General features: G+C 38.2%; 1 long non-coding RNA gene across 1 annotated transcript; it reads left to right on the top strand.

Moving 5' to 3' along the window:
* The first annotated feature begins 20,013 nt into the window (after positions 1-20,013).
* Positions 20,014-22,724, top strand: LOC134805420 (uncharacterized). Its single transcript, XR_010146287.1, has 2 exons — positions 20,014-21,615; positions 21,665-22,724. It is a non-coding gene; the product is annotated as an uncharacterized LOC134805420 (long non-coding RNA).
* The last annotated feature ends 887 nt before the right edge of the window (positions 22,725-23,611 follow it).

The following is a 23,611-nucleotide window of genomic DNA, read 5'->3' on the forward strand; positions in this document are numbered from 1 at the left end:
AGACATAAAACATTAAATAATCTAAATAAACTACAGAAACTTACCTTACTTATAAACCCTTAAGTGGGACTATTCTATAAAACGTTATTAAATCGTGAAACGAGACTATGTTCTCAATAAACTCTGTACTATGACCAAACTTTTGTTTGTCGATATAGGAATTGTGTATTGGCTAGATGATGCAGCTCTTTACTTAGTTCCACCTTGGTCGGTGATAGGCAATTTATTTAAGAAAGGGAAAGTTCTTTTTCGGGTTGCCGTCTTTGACATCTTCTTCTAGATTTAGGTAAGCGTTCACTAGGAATAAGTAGACCCGGGTCAAAATTAGTTGTTAGGATTCCTTGGTTGAATTGGCCATTCACCAAGTCGTAGATATAAGTTTTGTCATAAGGTTTGTTTTCTTTACAGATTATCTGTGTTCTCGTGGTTAAGTTTGGTAGGTTAAGGTGTAACTTCATATCAGACATAAAAATTAAAAAAAAAAAAAAAAAATTTTTTTCAAAAAAAAATTTTTTTTTAACCCAACTAAAGATGAACTGTAACACTTTAGGGTAGTCACCCAGTGTTATAAACGTCTGAATGTTATTATAGATAGGTACTTTATAGGTTAGAAAAGTAGATGTTTGTTTGGTAAGAATTTGGAGGTTGATATACGTTCTACACGGGTATTAGAGTAGATAGGTCAAGGTCGGAGACCCGTATGTTGTTTCTAATCTTCACATATACGCTTTTGGCTATATTTAGAGGATAAAACTTACCGATATGGTAGGTCAACTATCATCCATAAATCGTCGCATCTAGCGCATCCATTTTTCGTTCCTGCGTTGCGCTGGGACATAAATACTTTGTTTTCTTTGGGGTTTACACATTTCGCAATTGAAATACACTTGTAACATGGTTATACTACGTATAAATAGCTTTAATTTGGTGAAACGGGTTGAATCGGTGTTGTTTATTGTCGCAGTAAAAACATTGACGTCCGTCAATGTCAGTTGGTTTGTTGTCTGTGGTTTTGCACAAACAATTAGTCAAACATAAAGAGTATTTATGAATAAACATTTGGTATGTGTTCTTTTATCTTTTTGCAATTCGTAGTTATAAATAATGTCCTTATTTTTAGCTTTCGAAATTAGTAATTCTTTTTATTTTTGATGACTTAGGTTTCCTTTGAGCTGGATCCGATCGGTTGCGATGTCATTGAATGGGAGGTTTTCCATTCACCACTTTGTCTGTGGCTTTGCCATTTGAATTTGGCTTGATCACTGGAAGATTACGTGACAAGATGTGAGACGTAATTTCGATATTATGTCGGTAATTAATTCATGGGCTTGGCCCAAAATATGCTTAACTTAGCTTCATATGCGTCTGTAATGGCGGCATAACCTTTTTTCACTTCTTTCAAACCAACTTGCAATTATTTGACAAAGATGAGACATCATCGTGTTTCACCGCGTGGGCATACGTCGCCACGGCTGGTGTCTAATATAAGGGACTCGGCTTAGAAACCGGGTCCCTTTCTGCCCCTTGGCGTGGCCCTTGGCCCTTGGTCCCTTCTTGGTCCTATGGCTTTTGGAAGAGCTAGGGTGGTGTCGCACCATGCTAGTTGGGAAGCCGTCTTCTCCACTTAATTTTTGGACTCGAGGTGAAGTGTTTATTCGATAAAACTGTGAGTTAAAAACTTATATTTACATTAGTGACTGTGTTCCTTTGCTGGAAAGGATAAGCCATATTTAAGTCTGAATTTTTTTTACGTGAACTTTCTACATGATAAATTCTATTATTAATATACAACCTGTAATTCCTATGTAGGATTTTGTGTGTATTACAGGCCCAAATATGCCTGAGATGTACTTAAGTTAAATTTAATTAGTAATAGTTACGGTACGTAATTTAAATGTTAAGTCTAGAGGCCGCAGCAGGTCTTATTGTGGTGCAAAGTGAATAAAAGCATTAAGTAAATAAATTTGTATTTTCATTTGGATATGTCATACGTTTGATGAGTATAGTATCCTGGCGTCCTATTTTAAATATTTGGATATCTATTCTCACTCCATAGGGGTAGAAACCACGACCCTATCTATGTCCGTAGTTAGCCGTAAGCATTTGTGAATTTTTAAGTAGGTAGATCTTGGGGGTTCTGGACCACTTCATGGTAACACGTTTCCGTTTGCGGAAACCGTCTTAAAAAATATAAAATATAATTTTCTCTATACCCAGAGCTCACCCTCACCTATTACAACATTAGGAGCACTTGGAGAGGACAAGGTAGCACTGTGAGCCTTCCCACTTGTAGCAACATTGTTTGAAGTCAAACGTTGTTTACAATCTGAACCAGTTGCCGGAAGATCGAAATCGGTTCGGCGTGGATTTTAACTTATGCCTTGCGCTGGTTCAATGGCCTCGCCAAGACTACACCCGTTTCATAATATGAAGGGTGGAAAAAACACAAAATATAAGATAAATAAATAAGAGCCCTACACTCACCCCCGGTCCATGTCTTCAAGACAACAATAGTTCATCGATGAATGCCGCAGTTCATCAGAATAATAATTTATATTTGCAACGTGATAAAATTGTCCGCACGCACGTTTTTTCAATGACAGATTTTCTTCTTCTGTTTTTTCTTCTTTCCCCAAATGACAATATATATATAAAAAGGTGGGAATGAAATGAGGTGAAACTATGCATTAAAAACTAAACAGCCATATTTGAATATGTCATTATAGATCAGCAGTCCCTAGTAGCATTTTCGTTGGGGCCCACGGTGCCAACGGTAGGGAAAACGTTGGGATGAGGTTCGTTCCGTAGCCAACATTAATTTTGTATTGGCCCACCATCGCATTTACCAACATTCGCTGTGGCACAGCTGCCCAACAATGGGCCTTTGTGTATTTTGGTACCGTTGGCTAAACAACGATAATATTCGTTGGCCCAATGATGACATATATCGCATTTACCAACATTGGCAGTGGCAGTGATGCCCAACAATGGGCCTTTGTGTATTTTGCTACCGTTCGCTAAACAGCGATAACATTCGTTGGCCCAATGGTGACGAATACCGCATTTACCAACATTGGCTGTGGCACGGATGCCCAACAATGGGCCTTTGTGTATTTTGGTAACGTTGGCTAGTCAAGGATATCATCCGATGGCCCAATGATGACAAATATCGCATTTACCAACATTGGCTGTGGCACTGATACCCAACAATGGGCCTTTGTTTATTTTGGTAACGTTGGCTAATCGACGATATCATCCGATGGCCCAATGACGACAAATATCGCATTTACCAACATTGGCTGTAGCATTGATGCCTAACAATGGGCCTTTGTGTATTTTGGTAACGTTGGCTAATCAACGATATCATCCGCTGGCCCAATGATGACAAAAATCGCATTTACCAACATTGGCTGTGGCACTGATGCCCAACAATGGGCCTTTGTTTATTTTGGTAACGTTGGCTAATATACGATATCATCCGATGGTCCAATGACGACAAATATCGCATTTACCAACATTGACTGTAGCATTGATGCCCAACAATAGGCCTTTGTGTATTTTGGTAACGTTGGCTAATCAACGATATCATCCGATGGCCCAATGATGACAAATATCGCATTTACCAACATTGACTGTGGCACTGATGCCCAACAATGGGCCTTTGTTTATTTTGGTAACGTTGGCTAATCAACGATATCATACGATGGCCCAATGGTGACGAATACCGCATTTACCAACATTGGCTGTGGCACGGATGCCCAACAATGGGCCTTTGTGTATTTTGGTAACGTTGGCTAGTCAAAGATATCATCCGATGGCCCAATGATGACAAATATCATATTTACCAACATTGGCTGTGGCACTGACGCCTAACAATGGGCCTTTGTGTATTTTGGTACCGGTGGCTAAACAACGATAACATTCGTTGGCCCAGTGAGCACAAATATCGCATTTACCAACATTGGCTGTGGTACTGATGCCCAACAATACCAGTTGAGTTTGCTTGTGGCGTCACTAGATGGCGTTACTGTCTCCAAACATCGAAGTTATAGTTATTTTCTCGATTATTCCGGATATAATCATAATATTTTTTTAAAGTAACTTATAAATCTAATAGCTATAACTATAAAATTTATACATCAATTTAAAAAATTGTATTTTACCAACATTTTCTCAATTTAAATCTCAAAAAACATAAATCTCGCTTACGAAGTTTCGAAGTGCGGTTAGTATATATACAAATTAGAGTGTATAGTAAGTGTACTTGCTTCGGCAGTACATATACTAAAATTGGAACGATACAGAGAAGATTAACAACAACTGCTGACTAGCCTAGGGCCTTCATGTGGATACAACCAATGCCTACCGTAGTGTAATTGTAATATTTATCAGCAAAGGCCCAACGTCGTGTTACACAACCACTTACTTAACGTAGGGTAACTGTAGGACTCGTAAACAAAAGCCCATAACATAATTAGACTGTAGGCACACTATAAATTACACAACTATTTACCTACAGTAGTATTGTAAGAATCCTACACAAGGCCCAACGTTAAAGTTACAATGTTGGCCCTTTGTGGGACAAGCTGTGTTGGGCCTTCAACCTGGTGCACGACTACCTACCGACCTACCTGACTTGCCGTTGGGTAATTGTTGAATTTGCAAACAGAAGCACAACGAAAAAATTGCCCTTTTTTATTTTTTTGCAGTTGGCCCTACAGCAAGCCATACGGCCAAATGTAACAATTAACCAACCATCAAACAAATGTGTATAGGCCCAACCACGGCCCAACCAAAACCACCACCGTTGAATAATTGTATGATTTATTTAAATAGGCCCAACGAAAAAATTACTCTAATGGCCCTCTGTTGGGAATCTTCGGGAGGGCCTTTGTCGAGGGCCCTCCAGCAAATCGTACGGCCAAATGTAACAATTAACCAACAATCATGCAAATGTGTATAGGCCCAACCACGGCCCAACCAAAACCACCACCGTTGAATAATTGTATGATTTATTTAAATAGGCCCAACGAAAAAATTACTCTTATGGCCCTCTGTTGGGAATCTTCGGGATGGCCTTTGTCGAGGGCCCTCCAGCAAATCGTACGGCCAAATATAACGGTTGCCCAACTAATACGTAAACAAAGGCCCAACAAAATCCCTACAAGAAAATGCTATTAGGGGTACGACACATTTTTGAAGAAAGAAAAAAAGGTACTTTTATTTAAAATAGATTGACGTTTTTATCCATCAAAAACATAAAAATATAGTCACTGTACTCGTTTGTTTCGATTTTACGACGGCAACGTATTTTACGTAAGTCCACTTGCTCATCAAGAGCATCTGTGACCAATGAAAACCAGTAAAAGCGCACTCCTTAATTATGCAATTGGTGGTACTTTAAGGTTTAAGTTACACTGGCTAAGCAAAGTACTACGTACCTGCGCTCCATCGTAATCACGATAAAACGTAGGAGTGTCATTCATATCATATGGCTCACCGAGCCGAAGCTCACAGGATTGGACGGCGCGTTTAGTGCCCTCTCTAGTTACGAAGGTTATACCGGTCTTTAGGGCCACCCCACACCTGGCGTCTTTCGGGCGTCGGCGTCGGTCAGCGCTATGGAAAATGACGTCGCTGCGCAGTTGCGTCGACGTTGCGTCGAGCAGGGCCATAGAGTTGTAGACGCCGACGAGACGCCGACGCTCGAAAGACGCTAGATGTGGGGTGGCCCTTAGGTCATAATATGACCGTCATATTGTGCTGGTTCGCTCGATCGCTGAATGCACCTTGAGGTCTCTTAATAACTCGAGCCGCGTGCAAGATAAACTACCCTCTTTTTTTATTTCTTAGTGGTAAGTGAGATAGAGATAACTAGATAAGGGTGTCTCGTGCGACTTGATAACGCTATGCGCCGCCTCCGAGTGCGTATTTTAGGGTAACAAAACACGCGTTGAATATTCGGATTTCAAAAAGTGGCTACAAATTGAAAAATATTTAAAAAATAAACTATTTTTATTTCACTAAGATTTTTTTGGAAACTTTCCGCAACTATATTACAATATGGCTAACTGCTCAAAAAGAACCCTGTATTATATGAAACATAGAAGACAGTTTTCTGACTTGTGACATGTTTTATTTCGCCGTATCTGGCTTTTTGTACTAGCTGTCTATTTAATGTTGAATAAATAATGTAGGTATATAATACTTACTTGGAGTTATCTTCCCAACAGTGGTATACACAATCAGCATTCCGCTTAGCAAGAAGAAGGTGTCCACTGAGATGGGAGTCGCCACGACCCAAAGTGCCGAGAATGAATACAGCCACTGTAAATAAGCTCGGTTCAAAACGGATCATCATACAAACAAAATAGGCGTTTTAAAGTAAAATAAAGTGTGTGCTGGCTTGCTTGCGCATGCTTTTTTTATTGCATATTAGATGGTTTTATTAGGATAACATCCGTACTCTTCGAGAGCGTAATATAGGTATGAGTGTAAAGCGGTATAAACAATAACCATAAGCAATCTTTTTTAAATATATTTTGGAAAACCAACCGTGATCATTTCTTGACGATTAAAAAAGTGTCCACTCCCGTTGGTCATATACGTGTGGAATATGATGACCCACATCATGGATATGGATCTGATTCCATCCAGGCTCTCTAAAGTTCCAGGCACAGAGTTGAATGTGAGCAAACGGCGAGTATTCGTATAGACAGAGAACGATTTTACAAGAGTATTCGCTTTTTTTGAACCTGCAAGTTTAACGAATGGACGCTCGAATTATGTGTTAAATAATATACAGACAGCGGATAGGAAGATACTCAAATGTGAATTAAAATGGTTGCCATTGCATAGGTAGGTATACCTACTTATAGTTACTGGAATGGAAATCACATATTTACTTAAATACGTACCTTCCTTACATATCGCGGTAAAATATATGTCGTAGAGTGTCGAAAGTACAGTAATAAGGATTATGAAGCCAAATACTCCCCTGAAATAGAATATAAAACATGATTTAGAAATAATAATGCGAGCTCACTAGTGCAGCCCTAGCCTCCTGAGATCCCGCATACAAATTTTTGTACATATTCCACAATATTTCTGAACTTTTATAGCGTAATTAAGAGTTTCAAATTCAATAACAAAAACAACTTGTTCCCGGTCTCAGGGGGCAAGGCAGATAGTCATCAGCGTAGTTTATCCAACACATGATGTGATTTATATATCGCGACTACTTTAAAAAAAACTAGTATCTTTTTCTGTCAATCAAAAGAAAAGTGTGGTAACTATGTATGGGATGCATACAGAGTAGGTAACTGCGTTTTTTTTATTCGAGAAACAAGAGAAGTATGCGACAGGATAATAATAGGTTACATTGATAGGTACATATATAATTGAGATGAACACTTACTTCCTTAAACGCTCTCACTAAAACATACTTAAAATAAACGGACTTAACTAAAACGTATCTTTACATACAAGTTAACCAAGTGTTGTAGTAGACCATTCTTATGTGATTTATAATATTTACTAGTAGTTCGCCCCGAACTGAGACCTCGCGGTTTGCCAAAAATTATATAGAGCGATTGACTTTGTTGCACCTACTTACTCGTATCGTATAGTTCGACATAAAATAGTAGAAAATAATTTTCAAGAAAAAAAAACCGACTTCTATGGGGGCCGGTGAAATATTATTGTACAATAGATGGTGCACTATGTAGAAAAGGAGGTAAAAGCACCCACTTTTCTAATAGGTAGCATTTCGTTTCTGTAAGGATCGCAGTCATAGACTAGGAATCCTCTAGACCGAGTTTAGAGCAATTATTTCATGCAACCGATGATGCCAAAACTGCGGAGGTGCGCGGGATGAGGTGAGCCAAGTCCCGTGCCGTGATTGGTCCGTTCAAACGACGAACGAGTTCACGGACGTCACACAAAGACACTTTCCACTCGAACATGGAGTAAAATTACCGTATGCGTGGCAGAGGGGATAGCGCGACAATGCTAAGTCTGGAGGATGTTTTGTCTGTGGTCGCAGTTTTAGCCTCACGAAGCCACTTCTCTGATAGTAGTTCGGTTCTGTGAGGATTGCGGTTCGGTTCCCCTATCTTTGGCATAATTTTTTTTGTAATAATTCTATTGTGCATAATAACTTTAGGCATAACATACTGTTAGCATAAACTCACTTGGTACTGGATTGTTGCGCATACATACTCTACGCATAATTTTTATTGATCGAAGTATCTTTTGGCATAAATTTAATGTCCGAATCGAGACCTGGTATCTGTTTCAGTTCGCATAATTGTATTTGTAATAATTTGTTTCTGCATAATTCGCCATTAAGCATAAAGTACTACAAGCATAAAATCTTATGGCATAGAAATGTTTTGGATACTTGCAAGAATCATATATGTTGTAGGCCGAATATTTTTGGCGGAAATTAATTCGCCGAATTTTTCCCAATTCGCAACTATTATTTTCTCATAATTTCATTTCTGGCAACAGTTTGTTTTCGTGGGGTCGCAGTTCTAACCTAACCTAACCCACTTTTCTGGCAACAGTTTGTTTTCGTGGGGTCGCAGTTCTAACCTAACCTAACCCACTTTTCTGGCAACAGTTTGTTCTCGCTGGGTCGCAGTTCTAACCTAACCTAACCCATTTTTCTGGCAACAGTTTGTTTTCGTGGGCTCGCAGTTCTAACCTAACCCAACCCACTTTTCAGGCAACAGTTCGTTTTCGTGGGGTTCCAGTTCTAACCTAACCTAACCCACTTTTCTGGCAACAGTTTGTTCTCGCTGGGTCGCAGTTCTAACCTAACCTAACCCACCTTTCTGGCAACAGTTTGTTTTCGTGGGGTCGCAGTTCTAACCTAACCCAACCCACTTTTCAGGCAACAGTTCGTTTTCGTGGGGTTCCAGTTCTAACCTAACCTAACCCACTTTTCAGGCAACAGTTTGTTTTCGTGGGGTCGCAGTTCTAACCTAACCTAACCCACTTTTCTGGCAACAGTTCGTTTTCTTGGGGGTCGCAGTTCTAACCTAACCTAACCCACTTTTCAGACAACAGTTCGTTTTCTCGGGGGACGCAGTTTTAACCTAACCTAACCCACTTTTCGGGCAACAGTTTGTTTTCGTTTGTTTTGTGAGCTAAAAATATGTATACATCTAAAATGCCAATAATATGTTCCCACCCAAAGTTACAATACAATACAATAATGTTTTTTTTTTACGAATTATAGACGTAGGCAGAGCTTTTAGTTACGGCTCTGCGTTAATGAGTCAGTCAGCCACATATTTAGGTGTTTTATGCATTGTTAAATATAAAATAGACTTGAATTTTAATTTTAACATTCGTCGAAAAACATTCTGCCAAATGTAGCTTATGACAGATGGGTTTTAGGTCATACAAGTTATACCAAATAGAAAGAATCTAAATACGTTTTCTTCGATGTACTTAAATATTCGCCTAAATCCTATTATGCTAAACAGATTATGCAAATCACATTTCGGAAATTTAAACAAATGCAAAATAAAATTATTCGACTATTCGTATCAAAATTCGGCCATGATAGTAGTAGTTTATTTAAGATTCGGACTTGGAAACATTCGGGCTATTGCATATTATACAAACTGAAGCTTTCTGCAAATTTAACATTCGTCGAAAAATATTTCTGCCAAACAGGTTATGCCAGATGCGTTTCGGGTCACGGAAGTTATGCCAAATAGACGGAACCCTTGCGGTTCGAACCTAACCAAAACCACTTTTCTAGTAGCATTTCGGTTCTGTAAGGCTCGCAGTTCTAACCTAACCTGACCCACTTTTTTCGGTTCTGTGAGGATCGCAGTTCAAACCTAACCCACTTAACGGCGCGTGCGGTGTGGTGTACGGGGGTTTGAGCGGGAGGGGCTAGTAAGTTTGGCATCATTATACTTTATATTACTTACATTTTATGGTAGATAATCATAGTGGTTTATGAAGCTTAGGTATCAGTGGTTTTCCGGGTCAAGGTCCGAATCCGGGTCCGAGTCCGGCTTCGGGTCCAGTTCCGGGTCCAGAACCAGGTCCTGGTCGAGGTACAGGTGTAGGTCTTGGTCTACGTCCAAGTCCAGGTCCAAGTCCGGGTCCAGGTCCGAGTTCAGGTCCAGATAAAAGCCCGGATCCGGGTCAGGTCTGGCTCCAGGGCCAGCTCCGTCAAAATCGAAATTCGAAATCGCCAAACGTGTAGTCATTGAAGAGTTCTGTTCTGATCATCATCAGCAGTTCCACTTCATCAAATGCGACAGTTTTTAATGAAAATGCTTAATTTTCTGATGAAAATACAAAAATCTCTATACGCATGCCTTTAAGATTTGAGGAGTTCCCTCGATTCCTCGTGGATCCCGTGGAACTCGAGCTTGACAAAAATATGGCTTAAAAACTAAACTTGCTTAACAAACATAACGAAGAGGACAAATCGCCCAACGTGAACTATGCTTTGTTGAAGAGTTCCGTTCTGATCATCATCAGCATTTCCACTTCATCAAATGTCACTTTTTTGAATGTACTATATACTTGATTTGTTGATAAAACACATAAATCACTATACGTATGCCTTTAAGAGTTGAGGAGTTCCCTCGATTCCTCATGGATCCTATCATCAGAACTGGGTTTTGACAATAACGGGACCAATCTGTATGCATATACATACAATAAAAATAATAATTTTCAAAATTGGTCCAGTAATGACGGAGATAAAAAAAATCACAATCGAATCTCCTCCTTTTGAGATTTGGAAGTCGGTTAATAAATGAGGTCGCCACTTTCTACGTAGCTGTCACATTTTTGACGTAAAATGCTTACACATGGCAACAATTTATAGTCTGTCAAGCCATTTGCGTCAGTAGAAAAAAGCGGCTAAAAAATGTAGGCGCGAAGGGTTATCGTCCCATAGGAAATTTGAATATCGCGCCTTTTTCTACTGACAAACTTGTTTGACCGACTATAGTATGGAAATTTTAGAGTTCCATTTTATTTAATTTCTACTATTTTATGTCCCACTATAGGTGGCAATGGATCAAAAATCGCGTGGATATATTACAAGGTCTGTGGAGCCCTTAACTGATATTGTATCTGTGGTAAGCCAAAATATTTCCTGTCAAATATCAAATACCTATATTATGTTTATTTTTATCTTGCTAATTATTTCAAAATTCAAAATGGTACATTTAAAAACGATATTATAAAAGTGCAAGCCGAGCACTTTCATTTGATACCAAACTCGACCATACTTTATTGCAAAAAGATGACCAGAATAGCAAGACCCCTCACAAATAGCTTTTTAGCCTTCTAAGCTTTTCTAGCTCAATAACCCCTTGATCGAGCCTGCTCATAATTTAATGACTAAAATATAATGCTCTCAACTACACGTTTACCCAATTTCATTTAAATTAGAACAAATTTACTTAAGTTCTTGAGTATCAAACTATCCTCTGATAGTTCAGCTTAAAAACATCGAAATGCCGGGACGTGCCCCTAGCCAGCCGCGTGTCCCAAGTCGAATGTAAGAACTTCGTTCGCTTCGCTCGCTCGTTCGAAGAACTTCGTTCGCTTCGCTCGCTCGTTCGATTATAGAGGTTCTAAAATTTAAATTAGCGAAACAAGAAAAATATAGAGAAACTTGAAAATACTGACAACCAATCTGATCAATAATTATTAAGTACAATGACAGCAGAGATAGTAGCGATGATGACGACACATTACTGACGGACACTATGTTGGCCGTTGAGGATATTGAGTATTTGGTTACGATATTTGGGCCTAGTGACATTGAATATATCGATGGAAGTAAATTCTTTATTGTAAGTGTTACAAATACGACGCAAGGGGGCTCGCAACCCGGCGTTACTAGAGGCGGTGGGAACTGAGAACAAAGCATTAGAGCGCGAGCTGCATCGAGCTGGGACTCTGAACCGTATCCGCTCCAGCAATTCCATACTGTTAAACTGCCCTCTACAAATATTATAGAGAGTAATTGCGTCACAGCATTTGCGTCTGGTCTCCAATGACTGCAACTTAAAATACTGCAACAGATCAATGTAAGATAGACGTTTCCCTGTCAATCGTCTGTGTAATGCCCGCAGGAACTTTTTTTGAACCATTTCTATTGCATATGCATATTTTTTATACAGTGGATTCCAGATTACTGAGCCATATTCTAAGTGGGGTCTAATTAGTGATTTATACAGCAGAAGATAACTTGAAGATTTTTTAAAGACCTTTGCTGTTCTCAGAACGAAACCTAGCATTTGACACGCTTTTGAAATAATACACGCTATGTGCAATTGGAAGTCTTTATTAGTTTATCATCGAATAGGATTCCTAGATCGCGTGCCGTTGACACTTTTTTGATATTCTCGTTACCTATTTTGTATTTATAGTTGATAATTCTTTTTTTATTTTTTGTAAATGTCATCTGCAAGCATTTATCACTTGCTAATTGCAGCTTATTTTTAGAACAGTATTCAAGAAAAACATTTACATCATTTTGAAGTAAATTACTGTCGTCAATAGACACGACGATTTTAAATATTCTCAGATCGTTGGCGAACAGAAGAAAATGTCTACTCTTAAAACATTGTTTGATGTCGTTAATGAACAGTGTATACAGGAGTGGGACGAATATGGATCCCTGGATTACTCCTGATGGGACTAATTTGCGCTGAGATGCAAAGCCATTGACGACAACAATTTGAGAGGTACGAAACGAACCATCGCAGAAGATTACCGCGGATACCATTGAACGCGAGCTTTTTAAGAAGAAGCAGATGGTCAACTTTATCGAACGCTTTCCTAAAATCAGTAAATATTACATCTACCTGCTGTCTTTTATCCATAGACTCGAACAATAAGTTAGTGTAGGATAAAAGGTTTGTTACTGTTGATCTGTTTCTCATGAATCCATGTTGCTCCGACAAGATGGAAGTTTCAAGAGCAGCAAACATTTGATCACGAACAAGCGCCTCAAATATTTTTGAAATACAGGACTGCACAGAAATCGGGCGGTAGTTAGTTATTTGTGAGCGCGAACCAGATTTGTGAATCGGGGTGACATGAGAGTTTAACTTTGATATTGGGTAGCAGTGCGAGATATACGACATTTTTTAAAAGTAGTGACGATATGTGCCGTTTCCAAGCAAAAAGTCCCACTTTGGCGCGGCCATAAGGACACCTTGACAGGTTATTTGTATAAAAATACAAGTAAATCTCATCCTTATAGTAAGCTACAAAGTGGGACCTTTGACTTGACTACATATAATATATGTATTATAAAAAACACGACAATTGTCACGAAATTCCGACACAGAACTCATTTGCTGTCAAGAATGACCGACAATTGTCGTGTTTCTTGTCATTAGCTTCGCAATATAAGTATGTACTTATTAACTGGCGATATAATGGAGTTTTTATTTTATTAACATGTTGGTGGCAAACAAGCACACCGCCCGTCCGATGGTAAGCACCAGGTAAAACAAATCTTACAAAGCCTCGCAACATCTTAAACGAAATCTACGTCTCTCTGGTGCAATCTGTCTTATTGTACTGCATATCGGTCTGGGGTGAGTGGGGTGGTGCAGCGAATAGTCGCTATATCTATCTTGAAAGGGCACAACGTGCACTCATAAAAGTGATGTACTTCAAAAAAATTAGATATCCTACTGAAATGCTTTATCAAACTAGTGATCTTCTATCGGTAAGAAAATTATATGTTCTGCAATCAATATTGAAAAAACACAAAGTAATACCCTACAACCCTAATTATAAAAACAAAAGAAATATGGTCAATGTAGCTAAATTTTTACGTACGAGAACTTACTTTGCAAGATCGCAGTTTAATTCAAAGTCGTCCTACCTTTATAACAAAATTAACAGAGAATTAGATATTCATTCAAAAACATACCACGAATGAAAATTACATGTCACTAAATGGCTTAAAACCATGGTATAATAATATACTCCGCCTGGTACTCTATTCCGAGATTCGCGTATGACCTAACTGACACGGGCCTACGTCATCATGCTGTTTACAGGTTCTCAAACTTTGAAATGTGGGAGAATTTTAACCAACGGTGAAAATTATTTTAACGGCATTAATTTTAAGTTATTCATGTAGAAACATAGTAAAATAAAACAAATCTAATGTATTAAATTAAACTTTATTTATCTATACATGACAAACGTTTGAAGAACGAATTCACAGTTACACATTAATTACCAAGCTTACGACGTGAAAAGTTTGGAAAACACTGCGACTGCTGACACTGAGCGAGAATGAAATAACAATTAACACGCGTTCGACAAGGATGACGGTCAGGGCATGAAGTTATCTAGATCCGAATTGTCAAATGTGACAGCGCTATCCTGTGTTGCCAGTAATGTAAACAGAATTACCCGAATGTCTGAAATTTATTTCGTGAATCGGAAGATATTGCTAACGAATAATTAAAAATGACGTGTTATTGTAAAATTTAAGATAAAATACATATAAATGAAAATTATAAACTTATAAAGAAATATTTTAACTTATTAACCATAGGTATAATGTACCCATGTAACATGTTATGTTGAAATAAAGTGGCAATGTTATTGTGACGTAGGCCCGTGTCACTCTGGGAATAGAAGACCATGTTTTATTAGACCATGGCTTAAAACTAAAACCTACGACGAAACAGAGAAGCTGCTAAGAACAGATGTAAGCATCACAATAGTTGATATCCTGTATGTTACTTTATACTGATAATAATCACATGTAGTATGCACCTGACTTTATACTTTTTGGTTATTGTATCTATGGTCATGTTTGTTGAGGGAGAACTGTCAGATTTTGGCGGCGCTTCATTGCCAGAGGTTATGTTGGATTTGTTCCTTTGTAATCTTATAATTAATCCTGTATGTCGCTGTAATAAAAGAAATATTACTGGAAGCAGTGGTTTGTGTGCTAAACCCCTTTTACTGAGCATTAAATCTATGGATGATTTCAACTCAGAAAGCGGGATTGTGAATTCAAATGCCCACATAGAAATTGGTTAATTGTTTTCACCTGTATAGAGGTGCTATATTGAACCATCGCACTGGGAGATTTCGGCACAAGATCGGCAGAAGTAGAGGTTTACAGTGAATATAAAGTGCAAGCCTTTGAAGAGCAGAGGCGAGTCGAACTCGACGCAAGATGAGTTAAAGGCCCGACCACCTGCGGTCATAAACTACAATTTTGTCGGAAGTGTGCAGACCTGCGGTGAATGTGGATGTTCATTCACTGCAAAAATAGGCTACGTCAGCCACCTGAGAGGTCACGATCATCGTTCTCACTAGCCAGTGAATACTCAGTCGCCGAGGCCGAAACCGGCTAGGACAGGATGATCAGAGGTGCGTAGCAATGTATGTTGCTTGGTTTTTTTTTAAAAAGTTTGAGTTTGTTTGATTGACAATTGGTTTCATTTGCTTACCATAAAAGGTGTTTTAAATTTGCAATGTAAGTACTTGACGTTTGCTATGTATTGATATAGTTACTAACCCCTGTTTTTTTTTGTCATTGTTTGTTTTTGGTCTGAGAGATGACACGTTGGAATACAATGAGAATAGATCTCGACGAAAACGCAAGCAAGCAACCATCAGCTTCATCACAGTGAGATTGGTGAGACACAGTAGGGCTACCGCCAATACCGAAAATCGTCAATTGCGGGCATTTTTCTCTGTCACTCTAATTACGCTTTCATTGGAGTAAAAGAGTAAGATCCCCGCAATTTGCGAATTTCGGTTTTCGCGGTAGCCCCTCAGAGCCAACATGGTTACGAACGAAGTCAAAAGGGTAAGGATGACATTGTGCAGTATTCAGGTACAATATAGGTGCTTAGTGAAGTTAGTTATTAACACTGAGTTGTATAATGACATTCGGTGAATATATACTAGGTATTATTACTATTTTGGATAGTCATGACACTAAAAGGTATTTTTTTCTAATGATGTATGAGTATATAATGCCTATATATGGCAAGAGATAACAATAAAATTTTATGGATTGGTATCACAGAGGTTATTGCCATGATGAATTGATAGGATAGTGAAGATGAGAGGAAGAAACTGATAGCGGGCTAGAATTGTAGATTGGCCCATGACGGTTATCAGTAGAAAGAGTTAAAAGAGGCTTTTACCAAGCACCACACTTATTGAGATATAGCTCTATTTCTATATTCCGGTCTCTAATTCAGAATAGGTGGTAATTTATAATAGGTGGATGTGCATATAAATTATTTTAGATAAAAGACTGAAGTTAGTTTTTGATTTGACAACAAAGAAATTATTTATAAACTTTTGTATATGAAAAAAAAATGTTAGTTGAAGATATTGAATGGTATATTCTACATAGGTAGGTACATGCATTTAGTTTCATATCATTGTTATATTGGAAATTATCAATCTGGATACTTAGAGAGAAACACATACAAACAATAATGAATGAATGAAATTACACACAGTATAAATTCGAAATTTGAAATGACACAGGTAGTTTCACATCTATTTCATAACATTTATTTAAAGGTCATGCATCTCAACAATCCAATTCATTAGATTATGTAATTCATTCTGAAGCCTGAATTTTGTATATGAGCAAGGTTTATATAATTTAAAAATGAAAAAACAGATGTGCAGAATTTTTGGAAATTGTCCAGGCTTACCTCATGCTTCGCATACAAATCAAGGAAGTTTACATTAATGATATTAATATTTCAAAATGTAAAAGAGACTTGTACTATTAATGGTGTCACAATTATTTTACATCAATTTACCAAAGAATTAAGTTTGAAAATATAAGTAACAATTTCAAAGCATCATTATTATCATTCAGGGAACATGATGCATGGTCGCATTGTGGATACTGACATTGCATATTAAAATGAAAAGGTTAAGATCTCCTTGTAGGTATTTAAAAGAAAGTGAATAAGTTCACTATATTTGGAATTCTTGAATATCTACTTCATACCTTCGAATTGTTGACAAGTGGTATTTATATTTAAACCTTATTGCACAAAATAGGTATACACAAGTGTTCAAATTTGTTTTTCTAAATTTATAAATTTAATGCAGGTCTTGTCTAATGACTCTAGTGAAAGCGTTTGTTGCACGGGATTGGCTAAACAAGAACAGATTACTTTTCGGTGTTGACACAATATTTATTGTCTAATAATATTGCATAGTATTCAGTTATATTTTTAAAATTTGACTAGGTATGCGAAGTTGAAATAGTACAGTTATACATCTGTAATACCATGGATTGTGATGAAAAATGATTATGATTACAATCCAGTAATAAACCACAAATGAAACTATGAATTATTGTTGCTATGAAATACAATTTATTTGTGGCTTTATGGTTTCATTTGCATAAAAACTTAACAGCTGGTGATGCCTAATTAAGTTAATCAAATGGACGGATCCTAGAGGTCATAAATTGTGGAATTTGGGTTGCTAAGAGGTGGGTAATGGTCAGGAATAGTGTCGGTCGAATGCAAAAGCAGATTACTTGTGTATACATTATCAATTATAAGAGGGTCCATTTATAAAATTAAAATGTTGGCAAGAGCAGTGCCTGTTTGAAAAGACAAGACTTAAAGAATTCTCATTGAAGATTGACTTAAAGAGTAAGGTCGATGAGTGGGTACAAATAATGTCACAAGTTTTAGTGCAGGGTTTTAGTATGGTTTTGTGCAAAAGTCTGTGACTGACTTAAACAAAAGACTCAACACCAGAGTAAGTTGAATGAACGAATCTAAAAGTATATAACATTCAAATTTAAAGAAGCCTTATAAAGTAGGCTGTGTAGAAGTAACTTGGAGTTAATTTTTATTTTACATTTCTTTTCAATTCATTAAACTTTGAAAGTATCCTTAAAATTTGGTTTATTGTTAGGTTTAACACATGGTACATTTATGATTTTATGACGAAGACACAGTGATGACAAGAGAAATAGATTGGTGATATTAACCATGTGAACCATGATTCATAAACACAACATTTATGGTTGCAGTTTTACAGCCATAGCCGATTGGCTCTAACTATTAAAAAAAAAGGTGTATAAATATATTGGAATGTAATTACTTCCAATAGTTTCAATAATATAGTAGGTTGGGTAATGACGCTAGTATTTGCTACGGTGTACTTGGTGTAGTATATGCTTGTACCTATTTGGAGCCTTTTCTTTCCGGGTGCATGTGACCCCGAGGTTTAGTGTTGCGTTTTTTACCATCCCTGTGGCTGAATATTACTATGGTGAAATGTTGCACGAAGTTTAGGACGAAACATCAGGACCATCAGGTTATTGAATAAATATCTGTTTATATAAATTCAACAAAATAAAACATGATTTGAATGTAATCTTCTCAAAGTTGATAAATTGATGAATATTTATTATTTTATTTTATTAATGTTGAGGATTTTTGATGAAGATAATGATTGATATCCATGACGACATTGACGTCTAATTACAATTTTAGTAACGATGAGTAGGTGTCTAATACAAATACTTTATTTATAACGCTAAGGAAGATCTTAGGTACCAGAGGTCCGATAATGATGATGATGTAGGTATATTTATTTATTTATTTATTTATTTATTTAGAAATTTAATTCAGGCAACAAGGCCCATATTACAAATACCTTACAGACTAACATACATATGTATTTTATAAACTTAAAACTAAACACTATTTAGTCGACAAAACGGCGTGGCTCCGTTGCATCGGCTGCTCTTGTGTCGGATTCGGCAGTTTGCCCCGGAACCTCCGAAACACGACACCTTTCGGCCAGAAGTCGACGCACTCGATGGTTCCCTGCAGCGGTCGCGGCACGCGCACCACAAAAGAGTTGAAGTGCACGTAGTGGCGCGATCGAAGCTGGAACACCCTCAGCGTGTAGCCGGTCTTCTGGTGTACATACTCCACCACTTCAGCAGCCGTGGCGGTGTAATGCAGGCGCGATACGTACAGCGCCTTACTCGGTGTAGCAATCCGCAAGCCAGAATTAGCCGGTTCGGCGGTACCACACTGAGTCTTACGAGGCGCCGTGCGCGCCTTCTTCTTTCTTGATACCACTGTGAAATCCTCCTCATCCACACTGGTAACAGGGAGCTTCTCCTTGGGAGCCGCTCGATCTTCAGTACCCTTTACAGGTACACTAACCCGGTTCGGTGCGACTTTCGGACCGGCGACGACATCCGCGTAAACACGATGACGTGATTTGGAGGAGGCGGGGGGAGGGCGCGCGCGCGGGAGGCTCGCGGGCGGCAACACAGCTGATGCGACACATTTTACAGTGTCAGCAACTCGCAAACTGACCGACTCGGCGCTCGTGGCTTGCCGGTCATCGCACTTGAAATTCGACGCCGCCGACCGAGTAAGGGCACTGTTTCGCAAACTGATGACTTCGTTGCGTAACTCGGTTATAGTGACCTGGGCTGCATCAAACTTCGAAATGACATCTGCTAGACTTGTTTTTAGGGCCACGATTTCCTTCAACAAGCAGCTAACGTCGACATGATCCGGAATATAGGACGGCAGGCTGGAGGCACCCGTCGTCGTAAACTCTGGAATCCGATCTTCATTCTCCCTTAGAACGTTTATGATGTTCTCGAGGGTCTTCTTCCCGGTTTCATCTCCTCTCCGGTGAGGTACATACGTGCCGACGATCCCGAGGGACTCGTGCAGCACCTTCTTTGCTGCACAGATATCTTCGACGGAAAAACTCGACGAACAGATCTGGACAGCAGACACCGTGTCCATCACTCCTTCCAGCAGCAGCTTCTGTTGCAGAAAGGCGAGGAGCTCGTTCACGATCGGTGCACTCTGTCCGGAGGCACTCATCGCGTCACTTCGCTAGCTGCGGCCGAGCCGCGCTAATTTCGCAATTAATTAAATTAATTGATCATCAATGCGTCCATGTCGCTGCGCGCATTGGACACGACTCCATATCTATATATGACTGAACATGTCTACTAGTTAAGTAAGTGTCGATGTCGGCGACAATGTTTGCTCCATGACTATGACAGGGTCAATAACTGGCCATATCGATGATAAAAACGGAGCTGGATGATTTCGATGACAATGTCGGCGATAAAGCTTGACTGACCACTTTGATGACGATATATAGATGACGTTTATAGTAAGATTAATTGATGATGGTAATGATTGACTGGTTCCATGTGTATAATCAATGATTAAATTGTTGACGAGGACTGAGACTAAAATGATCGTTGCTACTGCCAATAATTATAACATTTGTTTTTATTTTTTTTATGTTACAACGCTGGTAACCTGGCTGAATGGATGAAGTTGATAATGAGCGAGGGCTTCGCAGCAAGAGCTGACTGAAGTAAAGGAGGTTAAACTGTTAAGACGGTGCTGCCAGAAGTGGGCAGGGCCCAAGCTGCCGATGGACAGGGCCACAGAGCGAGGAACCGACATACATACGTGCCGTGTTCAAGATTACTGCCTTCTGCATCTGATCCTTGATCCAGCGACCAGCGAGAGTATCTACAGGTGTTGTTTTGGACTCTTAGCTGATAAGATTGCTATTATATTAATATTATGAATCTAGAATATAACCGTTGAGTTTTGGCAGACTGTCTAGTGCAGGCCGTAATGGCAGACTGTCTAGAGCAGGCCATGACTGTTTATTATGTTAGTTTATGCTTTGGCAAAGTTAGGTTCTTGTAATATGGGCCTTGTTGTCTGATCCAAATAAATATATATACATATTAGTTTATACTTTGACAAACTGTCCAGCGCAGGCCTTGAAGGCAGACTGTCTGGGGCAGGTCGATTGTTTATGATGATTTATACTTAGGCAGACTGTCTAGAACAGGCTTTGATAGTAGCCTGTCTTCTAGAGCAGGCCATAACAAATTAATTAAAATAATTAATTAGGTATGAATGTGCAGACTGTCTAGAGCAAGCTTTGATAACAGCCTGTCTTCTAGAGCAGGCCAAAACAAATTAATTCAAATAATTAATTAGGTATGAATGTGCAGACTGTCTAGAGCAAGCTTTGATAACAGCCTGTCTTCTAGAGCAGGCCATAACAAATTAATTCAAATAATTAATTAGGTATGAATGTGCAGACTGTCTAGAGCAAGCTTTGATAACAGCCTGTCTTCTAGAGCAGGCCATAACAAATTAATTAAAATAATTAATTAGGTATGAATGTGCAGACTGTCTAGAACAGGCTTTGATAGCAGACTGTCTTCTAGAGCAGGCCGTGATGGCAGACTGTCTAGACAACTCAAGTCTAGAGCAGGCCATAACAATTTATACTTTGGAATGATATCTAGAGCAGGCCTTAAGGGCAGACTGTGAATGTTTATGATGAATTATACTTTGTCAAACTATAGAGTAAGCCTAAATGGCAGACTGTGATTGTTTATGATAAATTATACTTTGCCAAACTATTTAGAGCAGGCCTAAATGGCAGACTGATTGTTTTGATGAATTATGTTTTGCAAATCATTTAAAGCAGGTCTTAATACTGTGATTGTTTATGATGAATTATGTTTTGCCAAACTATTTAGAGCAGGCCTAAATGGCAGACTGATTATTTTGATGAATTATGTTTTGCAAATCATTTAAAGCAGGTCTTAATACTGTGATTGTTTATGATGAATTATGTTTTGCCAAACTATTTAGAGCAGGCCTAAATGGCAGACTGATTGTTTTGATGAATTATGTTTTGCAAATCATTTAAAGCAGGTCTTAATACTGTGATTGTTTATGATGAATTATGTTTTGCCAAACTATTTAGAGCAGGCCTAAATGGCAGACTGATTGTTTTGATGAATTATGTTTTGCAAATCATTTAAAGCAGGTCTTAATACTGTGATTGTTTATGATGAATTATGTTTTGCCAAACTATTTAGAGCAGGCCTAAATGGTCTTAATACTGTGATTGTTTATGATGAATTATGTTTTGCTAAACTATTTAGAGCAGGCCTTATAAGGGTAGACTGTCATTGTTTATGACGTTTTATACTTTGCCATACTGTTTAGAGCAGGCCTTGAGGGCAGATTGTGAATGTTAATGTTGGCTTATACTTTGGCAGATGTCTAGACCAGACCAAGACTGTAAGTTAGTTCATATGTATTGAAAGTTTATTGAAAGAAGGCTATTAATGCTACCAGGTGCTGGTTGTATTAAATTACTGTTTAGTGTTTATATGATCTCAGGTTATAGCATGTGAAGATTGTGAAGTGTGAAGACTGATTTCTCAATAAGGTTAATATATGCAACTAGTCATTGGTTGTGTGATTGACTAATAAAAGTCTATAGTCAGTCAAGTTTACAAAAACTGTTCTTATGAATGTTTGTTTGATATCGATAAAGTTGTTATGATATATTGCTGTTGTTATTAATGTACAATTGTTTTTAGTGAGAGGACTCACTATAAATAAAAGGACGGCCGAGTTGTAAGCATCACAATAGTTGATATCCTGTATGTTACTTTATACTGATAATAATCACATGTAGTATGCACCTGACTTTATACTTTTTGGTTATTGTATCTATGGTCATGTTTGTTGAGGGAGAACTGTCAGATTTTGGCGGCGCTTCATTGCCAGAGGTTATGTTGGATTTGTTCCTTTGTAATCTTATAATTAATCCTGTATGTCGCTGTAATAAAAGAAATATTACTGGAAGCAGTGGTTTGTGTGCTAAACCCCTTTTACTGAGCATTAAATCTATGGATGATTTCACAGAGTACTAGAATACACTCAATCACTACATACGCGCACACACACACACACACACACACACACACACACACACACACACACACACACACACACACACATATACACGGACACACACACACACAAACAAACACCTGTCTCAGTCGATATTCACACCCTAAAATCAAACGAGTAAGATCCTACCTGTATTGTAAATGCATGTTTTAGAATTAAGTTAAAAACATATTAGCTAGTAATTCTGTATAATTACCAGGGCTTGTAATTCGAATATTCGAATATTCGAATATGTCGAATATTCGACCTGTTTTGATATTCGAATATTCGGCCGCTCAGGTTTCGAATATTCGAATATTTTTTATTACTAGGTAAAATCTATTTTCATCCGTTATAGTTACAGTTTCTGTGTATTTTGCCGGGTATTAACAGTGAATGAGGAACCGTAGGTACCCAAATGCGAAGGAAATAATGTTTTTACTGTATTCCTCTCAATAGGCTTCGTGAATACAGTTAAACCTAACTCAATTTCAAAGGAAACGAAATCAAAAAGTATGTTTTATTACGGTGCGGCTAATGCTTTTTCTAGGTACAAGTAACTTTACGTAAGTTTTAAGATAAAGGGTCATTTTGTTTATTGAGTAAAATCGTACCTTAAGCGAATATTCGAAGTCTAAACCTTGCCCTTTATCGCAATTCACAAATTTGATCATACCAAACCTACCGAACTAGTTCTAACCATGCACCTTTAGCTAACGAATAATCCACCCCGTAGTCAGCCCACTTTTTCCCTTAAATATTCCAATACCAATTATATAACTTATTATATAACAGCCGAC

The sequence above is a fragment of the Cydia splendana genome, unplaced genomic scaffold (assembly GCF_910591565.1).
Source record: "Cydia splendana unplaced genomic scaffold, ilCydSple1.2 scaffold_106_ctg1, whole genome shotgun sequence".
Taxonomy (NCBI): Eukaryota; Metazoa; Arthropoda; class Insecta; order Lepidoptera; family Tortricidae; genus Cydia; species Cydia splendana.